This window comes from Leuciscus leuciscus (genome assembly GCF_965113295.1).
Source record: "Leuciscus leuciscus genome assembly, chromosome: 15".
NCBI lineage: Eukaryota > Metazoa > Chordata > Actinopteri > Cypriniformes > Leuciscidae > Leuciscus > Leuciscus leuciscus.
In genome coordinates, this window is record NC_138739.1 from 26,727,187 (window position 1) to 26,739,159 (window position 11,973).

The following is an 11,973-nucleotide window of genomic DNA, read 5'->3' on the forward strand; positions in this document are numbered from 1 at the left end:
TTTATCAAGGGCAACATAAGCGGTGGAAGCTAAGCTAAAACTACACAGGGCTAAATAGTTAGATGACAATCAGCTTGTTAATCTCACAATAGCTGTTGAAACAGCTGACTCACTTCATTCACTAAGCCAGCTGCCAAAACGGTTGATGATAATAAGCAGCAAACAAAACGAGCAAATGTATTGTGAATGAAGATGACAAAAGTGGGCTTTGCCACCATTATGTTAGTACATTTGAAAAAAGCTATTTCCCACGAGGCTGTGTCTGTGTCCCGCTGCAGATATCAGAGCAGTTCTGTTGTTTCTCTGATTTGGGCTGGAGAGGTGAAGAACTGTAGCACTGAAGCCTGGAGATCTCAGAGATCTCAGCGCTCTGCTATACACCGGTTGCCACGGAACAGGGAAAACTATGCAGAGTCCACACTCAGTTCCCTCTCTTTTCTTCCCCTCTCCATTCGCCATCTCCTCTCAACACCAGTAATGTGTCTCAGTTTGTGCTCGACAATAACTCTACTATGATTGTCACTTTTAAAGTATATTGTATAGTTGTATGAATATCTACACTGAACAAAATTATAAACGCAACACTTTTGTTTTTGCCCCCATTTTTCATGAGTTGAACTCAAAGAATTTTCTATGTACACAAAAGACCTATTTCTCCTACTGACTGGTTTTCGGAGCCCCCCAATACAGTAAAACTGCACATTTTAGAGTGGCTTTTTATTGTGGCCAGCCTAAGGCACACCTGTGCAATAATCATGCTGTCTAATCAGCATCTTGATATGCCACACCTGTGAGGTGGATGGATTATCTCGGCAAAGGAGAAGTGCTCACTAACACAGATTTAGACAGATTTGTGAACAATATTTGAGAGAAATAGGCCTTTTGTGTACATAGAAAAAGTCTTAGATCTTTGAGTTCAGCTCATGAAAAATGGGGGCAAAAACAAGTGTTGCGTTTATAATTTTGTTCAGTGTATATCTGCAATAGAGTGCATTAGTGCCCACTCTCTCTTTTAGCAGCGCCTGTTCCGGAAGTATGTTTTCCATAAATTTTTCCCATAGGGAAAACGTCTTTATTAAAGCGTTTTAAGTCATGAACCAAACCAACCAGCAACGAGGTGAATCATTACATTATAAACTTAGATTTTTTAGCAAAAAAAGTTGTCAAAAGTCTGACAAAAATACAAAGGTACAAGACTGTGTCTTTAACAGCTTTAGTGAGGGAAAAGAATTACAATCCCATGAAGCATTGGAAACCGCAAAAAACGATGGAGAAATATAAAACTACTCATTTACAAATGTTGATTATATCTAAAAACAATATATTTTAAGTTCATTGCAAAATGTGCATACATATACAAATATTTAAGTATTTTGAGAGCATATAGGGAGACCGACTTGATAACGTCATTCGCAGTGCTTCATGGGAGTGGGTGGAGCAAAAGAGCTCTTTTGGCATAATTTTCTGCACAGCATTATGGGTAATGCAGTTTTTAACCACGAATTATGCTGTTAAATGCGATTATTTTAAAAATAAGCTGAAATAATTATTTTTCCACAGAAGATATACATTTTACATTTTTACATTGTCATTTAGCAGACGCTTTTGTCCAAAGCGACTTACTAAATTAAGCGAGTCAACGTGAAGAGGCAAGAAACAACGCAAGAAGTGCTCAAAATACGAAGTTCAGGCATTGTTCAGAGTAGCATAAGCCCGATAAGCAAGTTGTGCTCACGAAAAAGATGGTTTTCAGCTGTCTTTTAAATGATGCCAGGGTTTCTGCATTCCGGATGAGGGTGGGGAGAGCATTCCACCAGTATATACATACACTTTTTTATATTTAGATCATTTCTATTATTGATTGCCATCAGGAGTTTCAACCAGCATAACAAAAAATCTTTATTTAAAAAATTGCCTACCCTACCTTTAAGTGAAACTTTTTACCTGAAGTACTAGCAATAATAGTGATTGCATGGTTTATCAAACGCCTCTAATTAAAACACAATTTTACCTTTAAGATATTTCATCCTCAATGTCAAAACCTGCCACAATAAGCACACCTAATATATAAACTTTACAGTTATTCTCAAGAGGTCCCATGCTATTGTCACTATATCTTCCCACTTTTTCCCTTTCCAATGATTCATTTCTTACACAGATCTACCTCTTGCACCGCTCCAATCGATATTCCGCCACACTTCTGTAGGAGTATAAACACAACTTCCAGTCTATCAGCAGCCGTCTGACTCAGTTCTCAGGGCCGAGCTGCTGGAAGGAAGTTGAGGGAACGTAACTGGACGGGACGCTGCTCCTCTGTAGGCACGTCAACCATGGTTAGTCACTAACATCGCATAATCTCAAAACCTGTATGTAACATGAGGACTTAACCAACTTTGATTAAAGTTGCATGCTGTCATTTGAGGACATGCTGTTGCTAATCTTGAATTACAGTAAATTTTATTTTTCTTAGATTTTATTAATAAAAGCATATATATATATAATAATAAATTTTTTAAAATAAATAATATATAATAAATAAGTGCTGTCAAATCGATTAATCGCATTTAACTTAAACGTTTGTATGTATGTATATATATATATATATATATATATATATTGTATATGTACAGTACACATACACACACACATATATAACCGATTTGACAGCACTAATATATGTGTGTGTGTGTGTGTGTGTGTGTGTGTGTGTGTGTGTGTGTGTGTGTGTGTGTGTGTGTGTGTGTGTGTGTGTGTGTGTATAAATTAAATATATATTAATTAAATGTATATAAACAAATTAATATTAAAGTACTGTATCATATAATAAAATGAAATATGATATATTAATTAATGCAATTCTCATAAGAATCTTAATACATTAATTTACTATACATAGTGTTCAAATTCATAATTTTTATAATATTGTATTATATAATTAAAATATAAAACATATACATTCAATTTATATATTATAGTTATATATTATAGAAATGAAATATAATATAGAACATAATATAATACTATATAATATACACATATATAGATGTATAATACATCATAACATACATAAGTACTTTATTATATAATTTAAAAATATATATATATATTAATTTAAAATGGCATAAAATATATAAATTATTAATTGCATTTAATATAGGTCTATTATATATACACACAGTTGTATATAAAGTTTTATGTCTTCTGCTATTCTAATGAACAGCCCCTTAACCACTGAAAGCCAAAAGAGTTGAAATCCCATTATTTTAAATCTCACAAACACCCAGTTCTCAAGCAATTGTCTAATTTCCTCCTACAGATTGACTGTTCAGATAATGGCCTAAGCCTCCCTGCCGAGACGCTAAAGTTTTCCTTTAGTCACAGACGTGCTTGTAGAGCTAGCGATCTCCTCTTAATCTAATCCAATATTACACTGAAGCCATGTCAAAAAAGACTATCTTCAATTCCATTTGTACACTAAAATGCAACACTGTTTCCATTATAATAACCCTATGAGACTGAATTCTTGAGTGTTGCACATTAAAGGATACATGTTCCAGGATGCAAGTAAATGACTAATCCATTACTCATGGCAGTAATGACCGTCCTGTTGAAGGACTGGCTCTTATTTTCCAATCCTGTTTCCTACACTTGGTTCCTTTGGTATAATCCAGCACCACAACCTCAACACAAAAGCCTGGCCCCGTCCCATCATATAATCATGTGGCTAGTGCCATACCAGGTGGAAGAGGGTTCACATCCCGGGAATATCCCAAAGTAAACTTTACACTGGAGTAACTACATGCTTCTAAAAATTCCATATGCAACCTTCCCATAAACTGGCATGAAAATTTTCGCTGTATGTTTAAATAACGTAGCTCCTATAACGTAGTATAGTCTCACTTTTAATCGTGTATACATATACATTTAGTATAAAATGTAGAAAGTATGTAAATTTAAACACTTATAGGCCTACTATGTGTGTTCCCCAGGAATCAAACCCATGACCTTGGCATATAGGCCTAGTGCAATGCAAGTTACAAGTTGAGCAACAGGGGAAAAAAGTGCTTCGTTGAAAGATTTGCCATATCTAAATATATCAAAAAAATGAAATATATTCTGTAATGGCTCAAAAAACCATCCGCCACCTGGTGTCCCATCAAACAGTAATAATATGAGTGCATTTTTTCATCCCAACAGACATAAACCCATTTTGATGTCTGGCTGGTCTTATAAATCTGACCGCCGCACTAATGATATGCTTGTGAATCCAAACCATTCTTGGTAATGTTAAATTAACTGTAGAGTTAATAAAATGTAAATGCCTATTGAATACCTCTCAGTCCATTTATAAATGAGAAAAGGCATTTCACCTGCCTACAAATTTCTAGCCGTTAAGACGTTGGTAACACAAACAAAACAGTTCATTAATAATTCACCGGGGTTGTTTTGATAAATGCCTGTTTCATTAATTAGAAGCCAGTGGGATAGGCCTACACTTAAACAGATAATACAGAGATCATTTACATATTTTTGACATTTGTTTGAAGAGGGATGGCTTATTATAATATGAAAGAACGCTCTTGACACAAAGCGCTTGTGTATCCAATCATCAACGCTTCAACTTGAAGCAAAAATGTCAGCGTTCACAAAACACATATGCTGTGTATGAAAGAAGCATAAATCATCTATACAGCCATCAACGTTGCATTTACGTCGCACAGAGGAGGTCTGACATACAAAGAGAACAAGTCGTTTATTTGTACGAGGCACGCGGGAGGGTTCCTGTGGAGAATGTTTGTGAACAAAGACTGACTTAATCTCCACTAAACTTTAGTTTAATTGTGTTTTTCATAGTAATCTGATGTTGCATGTATGGAAAGTGCACTGACTGACGGTAAAATATGCGTTTTGCGTTTATTTTGTTTCAGGAGCGCGTACGTTTACTTCCGTCCCTTGTTTATTTAGCCCTAATCTCAGGGCACAAGCCCTTCACAATGTTATCTGTTCATTATGAATTTTAATTAAATCACTGCATAATCAATTATGTCTAAATCCAATCATCTACCAACCAACTAAGCCAGATGTACGGCATCTTCTTCTGTCCCGACAACATCACTGAATACGTCAGTCATCGTTAGTGATGGACATAGTCAACGATGTAAATTGATTAGGCTGCTCGCTTCAATACTTCAAACCAAACTCGATTCTGTCCACCTTTGAGTGAATACAAAATCTTTCCACCAGTTTTTATTTTTCATTACTCTTAAAGAAGGGATATGGAATGTTTGTCATTAAAAAAAAATGTGTTCTACAGGTTAAAACTCTCTTCACTTCCTGATAGCAATTAATAATAGAAGTGGAGATATATGTGCATATATCTTCTGTGGAAGTCTCAGGTCCAAAAAATGTTCGTCCAATCATTGCATTCGGTCCGAATGCAGTGATAGTATGTCCTACCTGCAAGTCAGCCTGTGCATTTCCATTCCTCCTTGCGCAGACATCACACGTCATCAGCACATTCCTCAATACAGAGTTAGACAGTCACAGAGAACCACAGACAGCCGTCTTTTACAGTTCCTCCTAAACCAAAACAACAAACTTATGCTGCGTTCACACCATGTCATAACCGTAATTACGTGATGGAAACCCGTAACGTTCTACCCGGAGCTCTTCTCATCCTCAGACTCGTTTCAATGGCAACACTATCAACAATCTGCAGCAGTCAGGTGATACAACTAGAGCTCTGTAAGTTGTGTATGTTCATTATTATTGTAATGTTATGTGCTTTGAGACATGAGGTACATGAGGGCATTCAGACTTAACAATTTTAGAATAAATTTTAGACTTAGCTTTTGATGAGTAGAGCACGTATTTTGCTAAATTACAATAATTGATGGAAAAAACGCGAGGCCACGTTTAACATTCTTTTGATTACATTGTTTTTGTGCAATGCAGTCATTTCAATAAGAATCCACACGATTGGGTTTTGCGTGAAGGCGAAAGATTTCCCCACGCAGATTTTACAGCGGTTTCAAGCAGGTCACGTAGTTTCGCACGTAGTAGGTTAGCGTCTTCCAAGTGAGTGGTGCTTCCAACGATCTCACAGGAAAACTGAACTATTTTACCAGGTGACGATTTCGCATGAATTCAAACGATTTAAATCGTATAAAAACATGATTTTTAAAAGAAACTCATGATGAAAGAACACCCCTAACTAAACATGCCACTGGGGTTTATACAGATCATACGAAAACATATGAGTGAGATTGTTTGAATGCGTAATTAGCCACCAATTAAGTGGCAACGTAAATAGTAAAAAAGTTACGAATTGCAGTGAGATTGTGTTGGTGCTTCATACAACATCACTATTGACAATATTTAAACTCTAATTTTCTCTTATAACCTTTAGACATAACTTTAGGTTTAGATTTAGGCTACTTTTCAGACCCAACATTTAGACTTGAGACTTGAATCCGCACACTTTACTTTCATGATTTAAACATGTCTTTTGTTAAATTACAATTACTTATGGAATGATATTGTAGCTAATCAGTCAAGACAAACACTGTTTATTAGACTTAGCTTAACTAAGACTCAGCTTTATACCCCTTTTTTCACAGTAATTTCATGCTAATTGTTCTAGTCTGGCTTACTCTTCCAGCTGCTGTGGGACCCAAAAGCCACTAGGTCTATTAATAAAGCTCATATTCTCAAGGGGGAAGGAAACGAAATGAGGGAAAGACAAAAAAGGGAAGATGTGGATAGGCATGGAATGAAGTTAAAGATACCCAATATTGTTTCCCCATTTGGTTACAAGAGGACTGTTAGTGACGGGGCAATCGGAGTGAGGCGCCTTTAGGGGGAAACTGAGGGTGGGCGGGGGTATTAAGGGATCCAACCAAGCGTGCTTAGAGAATGGAAATGGGATTTTGCTGAATTGGAGCGAGCAAACGCACACCCATAGGGAGGAGACTCCCACCCCGCTTGCTCGAATCCGGAGCCTGTAATTTACTAATGAGCTGCCCGCACGGGTACAAGCGATAGCCCGCAAAACTGCTATATGGGCACTGCAATTCAGTTAATCATGATGCAAAAATGTTCTTGTCTTTCCTGAGAAACGGACTCATGGTTTTCAGGATGAGTCGGACAAGTCGTGCCTTGTTGCCACTAGCTCTGACGAATAGTGGTGATGTGACGTGTATCATGACTATCTATAGATAGTTCCCCTCAGCTGCACGGCTTTTGAAAAATGGCTTAACTATAGTTATGCCTCTAAATGGTCATTTCCTGGAGGCCTTCTTGAAAGGCATTTCTGAAAAAACAGAAAAAACAGTGGAGAGGCAACTTTTCCTCCTTTTTTCCACCCTTAAGGAGAAAAGACATAAAAGAGAGTGTTGAGAAAGTTGAAAGTCCAGAGAGAGAGGCTGTGAGTAATGATGGTGAAAGCATTAGGCTGAAGAAGTGAATCTTCCTCTTCATCCTCTGATGTCATGTTGTCCTCACAGAAGCACACCTACAAAAGAACAGATGATTATGTCACACAGAAAGAATGATTCACTGGTTCATTCTGACTCATAATGACCAGTGGTTGAATGTACCTATTTTTAAACCTTTGTATAAAATAAAATAAAATAAAATAAAATAAAATAAAATAAAATAAAATAAAATAAAATAAAATAAAATAAAATAAAATAAAATAAAATAAAATAAAATAAAATAAAATACTTTGTATTGATATATTATATATTTATATATATTATATTATACATTCAGTTAAATTCGTTTAAACCTTTATTTATAAAATATATATATAAAAAATTATTTTAAAAAAATACATATATGTCTACAAATAAATAAATACATTAAAAACTACTTTATTGGAATATATAACTATTAATAAACTTTAAAATAAATAAATAAACATACAAACCATTTTATTGGTATATACTTTATTACACCTTAATATAAATGTTTTTTATTAATTATTTAATTATTTAATACTATAAATAAACAAATAAAAAACTTTTGTATTGATGTGTACTGTTAAACCTTTATATATAGCCTAAAATATATTTAAAAAGAAATATAAATAATTAAATAAACAATTGATTCATTAATCAGACTAATCTCTAAAATACTTTTTCGGGAAAGACTAAAACAACAGCATTTAAAATAATACAACAACAATACACTCACTGTCACAATGTCAGTTTGTTTTGATTTCCGTTCTTGTCTGTTTTTGGTTAATATGTTAATTAGTTAATTTCTGTCTTTCTCCGCCCCCTGCCTGTTTGTTTCCATGGTTACTGGTTTGATTTGAGTTTGAGTTTCGGTGTGTCTCTTTAATTAGTCTCATTAGTTCCTCTGTTTGCTGTCTATTTAAGTCTTGTGTTTCTTTCAGTTCTTGGTCAAGGAGGCCATGAAGCCGGTTTAGGTGTCTAGCCAGCTATGTTTCAGTTTAGTTTGCGGCAACTCTGGGTTTTAGGCACCATGAAAGTGGTTTGGCTTTTAGCAGTGTTTATCACCATAGTAACTTACGCTCCACGGCTAACCTGGTACGAGGCAGGTTATGTTCCAGGTAAGAGATCTCAAACCGAAATTGGACCAATCAGCTGTGAGCAAAGGATAAAGTCACTCTGTTTCTACTCCAAATTAAAGGTCAACTCACTACATAGCAAATGATTTTTAAAGACAAAATTGTCTGGCTATGATTTAGATATTATTTATGTAATTATTAATCGATCGCACGTACAATTTTAATTTATCAATTATTTTTACGCACAGTTTAAAGGAATAAATATATAAAGGTAATATAAATACACAATAGAATCAATAGATAAAGCTATAAAATGACTACATGTGAGCTTAAAGGGGTGGTTCGGGATTTTTGACATCGGACCTCATTTTTAAGTCAGCCTGGTTGTTATTCATCAGTGGAGACATTTTTTTTTCAAAATTATCCAGTCCTTATATTTGGATAGTTAGCCGATGCTAGGCTAGCGCGAGTCAATGGTATATGTTAGCCAGCCATTAAAAACCGTTTTACCCACTCCACAGTGCACCAAACGCAAATCAATTATAACACTAGACTATCGATGTATATGTCCGTTGAGAGAATAATGTTAGAAATCAAACTTACCTTTTCATCACATTGCATTAGTTATAATTTGTTCCCTGTAATCATAAGCCTTGTCTACAGCAGCAGCGGAGTGATATTGATTAGGCAACCGAGTGAGCCGGTACACACATGACGCAAGTGTAGTTACCTGCCGCGACTTTGATATCGCTGAGGAATGCTAGCTAACGTTAGCTGGATGTAACGACTGTAGTGCGCTTCTGTTCTGTGTTTACTTTTTGCCGCATTACATTACTAACAGGAGCAATGTAAAATTCCGCAGCTGCTGAGAAACTAGTTCCTTTGGGATCATTGAGATGAAAGGTAAGTTTGATTTCTAACATTATTCTCTCAACGGACATTTGCATCGATAGTCTAATGTTATAATTGATTTGCGTTTGGTGCACTGTGGAGTGGGTAAAACGGTTTTAATGGCTGGCTAACATATACCATTGACTCGCGCTAGCCTAGCATCGGCTAACTATCCAAATATAAGGACTGGATAATTTTGAAAAAAAAATGTCTCCACTGATGAATAACAACCAGGCTGACTTAAAAATGAGGTCCGATGTCAAAAATCCCGAACCACCCCTTTAAATGTTCAATTCTCTCTATTCCTTTATCAACTGTATAAATTAACTTCACAACTTTTACTTGCACTGATATAGCAAGACTTTTTCTTTTAGTCGCCTCTTTCATAGACAGCTATTTTCTTCTTGCTGTGTAAATTTGTTTAAATTCTTAATATTTTTCACTCTCGTAATATTCTGCAGAAGAGTTTCTCTCGCGAGAAGTGAATCGCAGTTTCACGCTTTCTCAGCATGTGATTGGCTGTTCGCTACTGATGTCACACCTAAACTCAGGATCAAAGCCTGAGTTGACAGAGAAAGTTGATGATCAGCTTCATGGTACCAACAAAGCATGGTTGGATTGGTTTGGTTTTGTCAACTCGAAACTAATCCTGTAACCCTGAGTTTGTTCAACTACCATCATGGTACAGGCCCCAGTTCTACCTTGCATTTAGTTGGTTGTTCTGTTTATGTTCCTGTTCCCAAGATTCTGTTTTGTGAAGTTGAGTTTGTTTTTGAATAAAGCTGCTGCACTTCGATCCTGTTTCATCTCGAATGCACCTTGAAACACACACTATAGGGACAAATATAAAAAGAAATGTGTTGAGACTAAATACACACAAAAACCTTGAGACTGGCAAAAAACAACTTTCTTTTCTTTCGCTTCTTTTCTTACACTTGAGTCCTAAGACCATTATTTGTATTGTTTTATTTTTATTTTTTTTTATTTTTTTTAAGCAGCTGCACTTAATTGTGCAAATATTGTTAATATTATAATATATAATCTAAATTAATATTAATATTAATACTGTAAAATATGAATGTAACTGATTACATCAACCTAAAATAAAACTATAAAATAGTGAAAAGGGAAACAATCAAGGGATGTAAGTCTGGTCATTAATGTTTGCGGAAGAGATTTTATCATATATTTGTGCCTTTTACCGCATACCACATTTAAAAAGGGTCTCCGTAAACAAAAAGAACTGAAAACATTCAACAGGATACATCCCACTGTTAATCAAAGAAAGAGGTGAAAACAGAGAGAAGCAAACGGCATCAGGTACATGGGAATTCTTTGGAAGAATGCAATGGAAAATTGCAGATGTTTGTATCCAAGACGGAATTCCCCCGTTTATGCCGCTGCTGCTCCTCTGATTCTGGGATAAGTGCAAGTGAAATGAGAAGAAAAGGGAAGTTGTGATAATTCCACTAAAACAAACCAGGAGTACAGAAGCTGTAGTGAATTATGCTTTGTGTGCATGTGTCCTTGTGTTCATCTGGAGTTTGCGTGTGAATGTGCCGGTATAATCAAGCATATCAACGGAGGAAATCTTTCAGACAAACAAACAATAAAGAGAGAGAGGGGCGTGGTCAGTGAAGCAGACATGTAAACATGCGATAATTAAAGCATCTCATTGGTCATTAAATTTAAATTCTGTCTTAAGACAACGGAAAGCTCTAATGACCAGATGTTGGCGATGGAAAAACAAAAGATGCCGTTATAATGGTATAGAGAATAAGAGGACAATAGTAATGGCCACATTCGGCAATGCAGTGATGAAAATTGACTTATAATAAAATAAATAGATCATTACTATATATATATATATATACTTATATCTAATGAATTGAGGAAAAAACAAGGATCATTTTAAATCTAAAATGTCTTTTAATTTGCAATTAAAAAAAAATAAAAAAAATAATAATAATAATAATAAAAATAAAAAAATCAGTACTGATCAAACAAACATCATACATTTATTTCATGGATAACAACGATTTTGAAGCCACAACCGATACATTTTATTTTATTTTATTTTATTTTATTTTATTTTATTTTATTTTATTTTATTTTATTTTATTTTATTTTATTTTATTTTATTTTATTTTATTTTATTTTATTTTATTTTATTTTATTTTATTTTATTTTATTTTATTTTATTTATTTTTGAGCCAAAATGCCTCAATAGAGAAGACTGCAATATTTTAGTATTATGAAATACTATTATGGGCAGACAGATTTTTTTTTTGTGCATCAGATAACAGAGATCAAGGCATAGTTCAGTGCAATACTGCTTCCTGTAGCAGGCATGATTGAATCACTTCTCTATGCCATTTTACACTGACTTTTAACCAACTGCTAGCTTTCCTTTATGTTAAAATGTAACAGCTGTAAAGTTTTACCCATTTAGAGAAAAAGTAAGTTTCACTTGAAGTTGATTAGTTGTCCATAAAAGATACCATGAATTCAGCTTAGTTCACTCTTCTGCATGGTACACTTGCAGA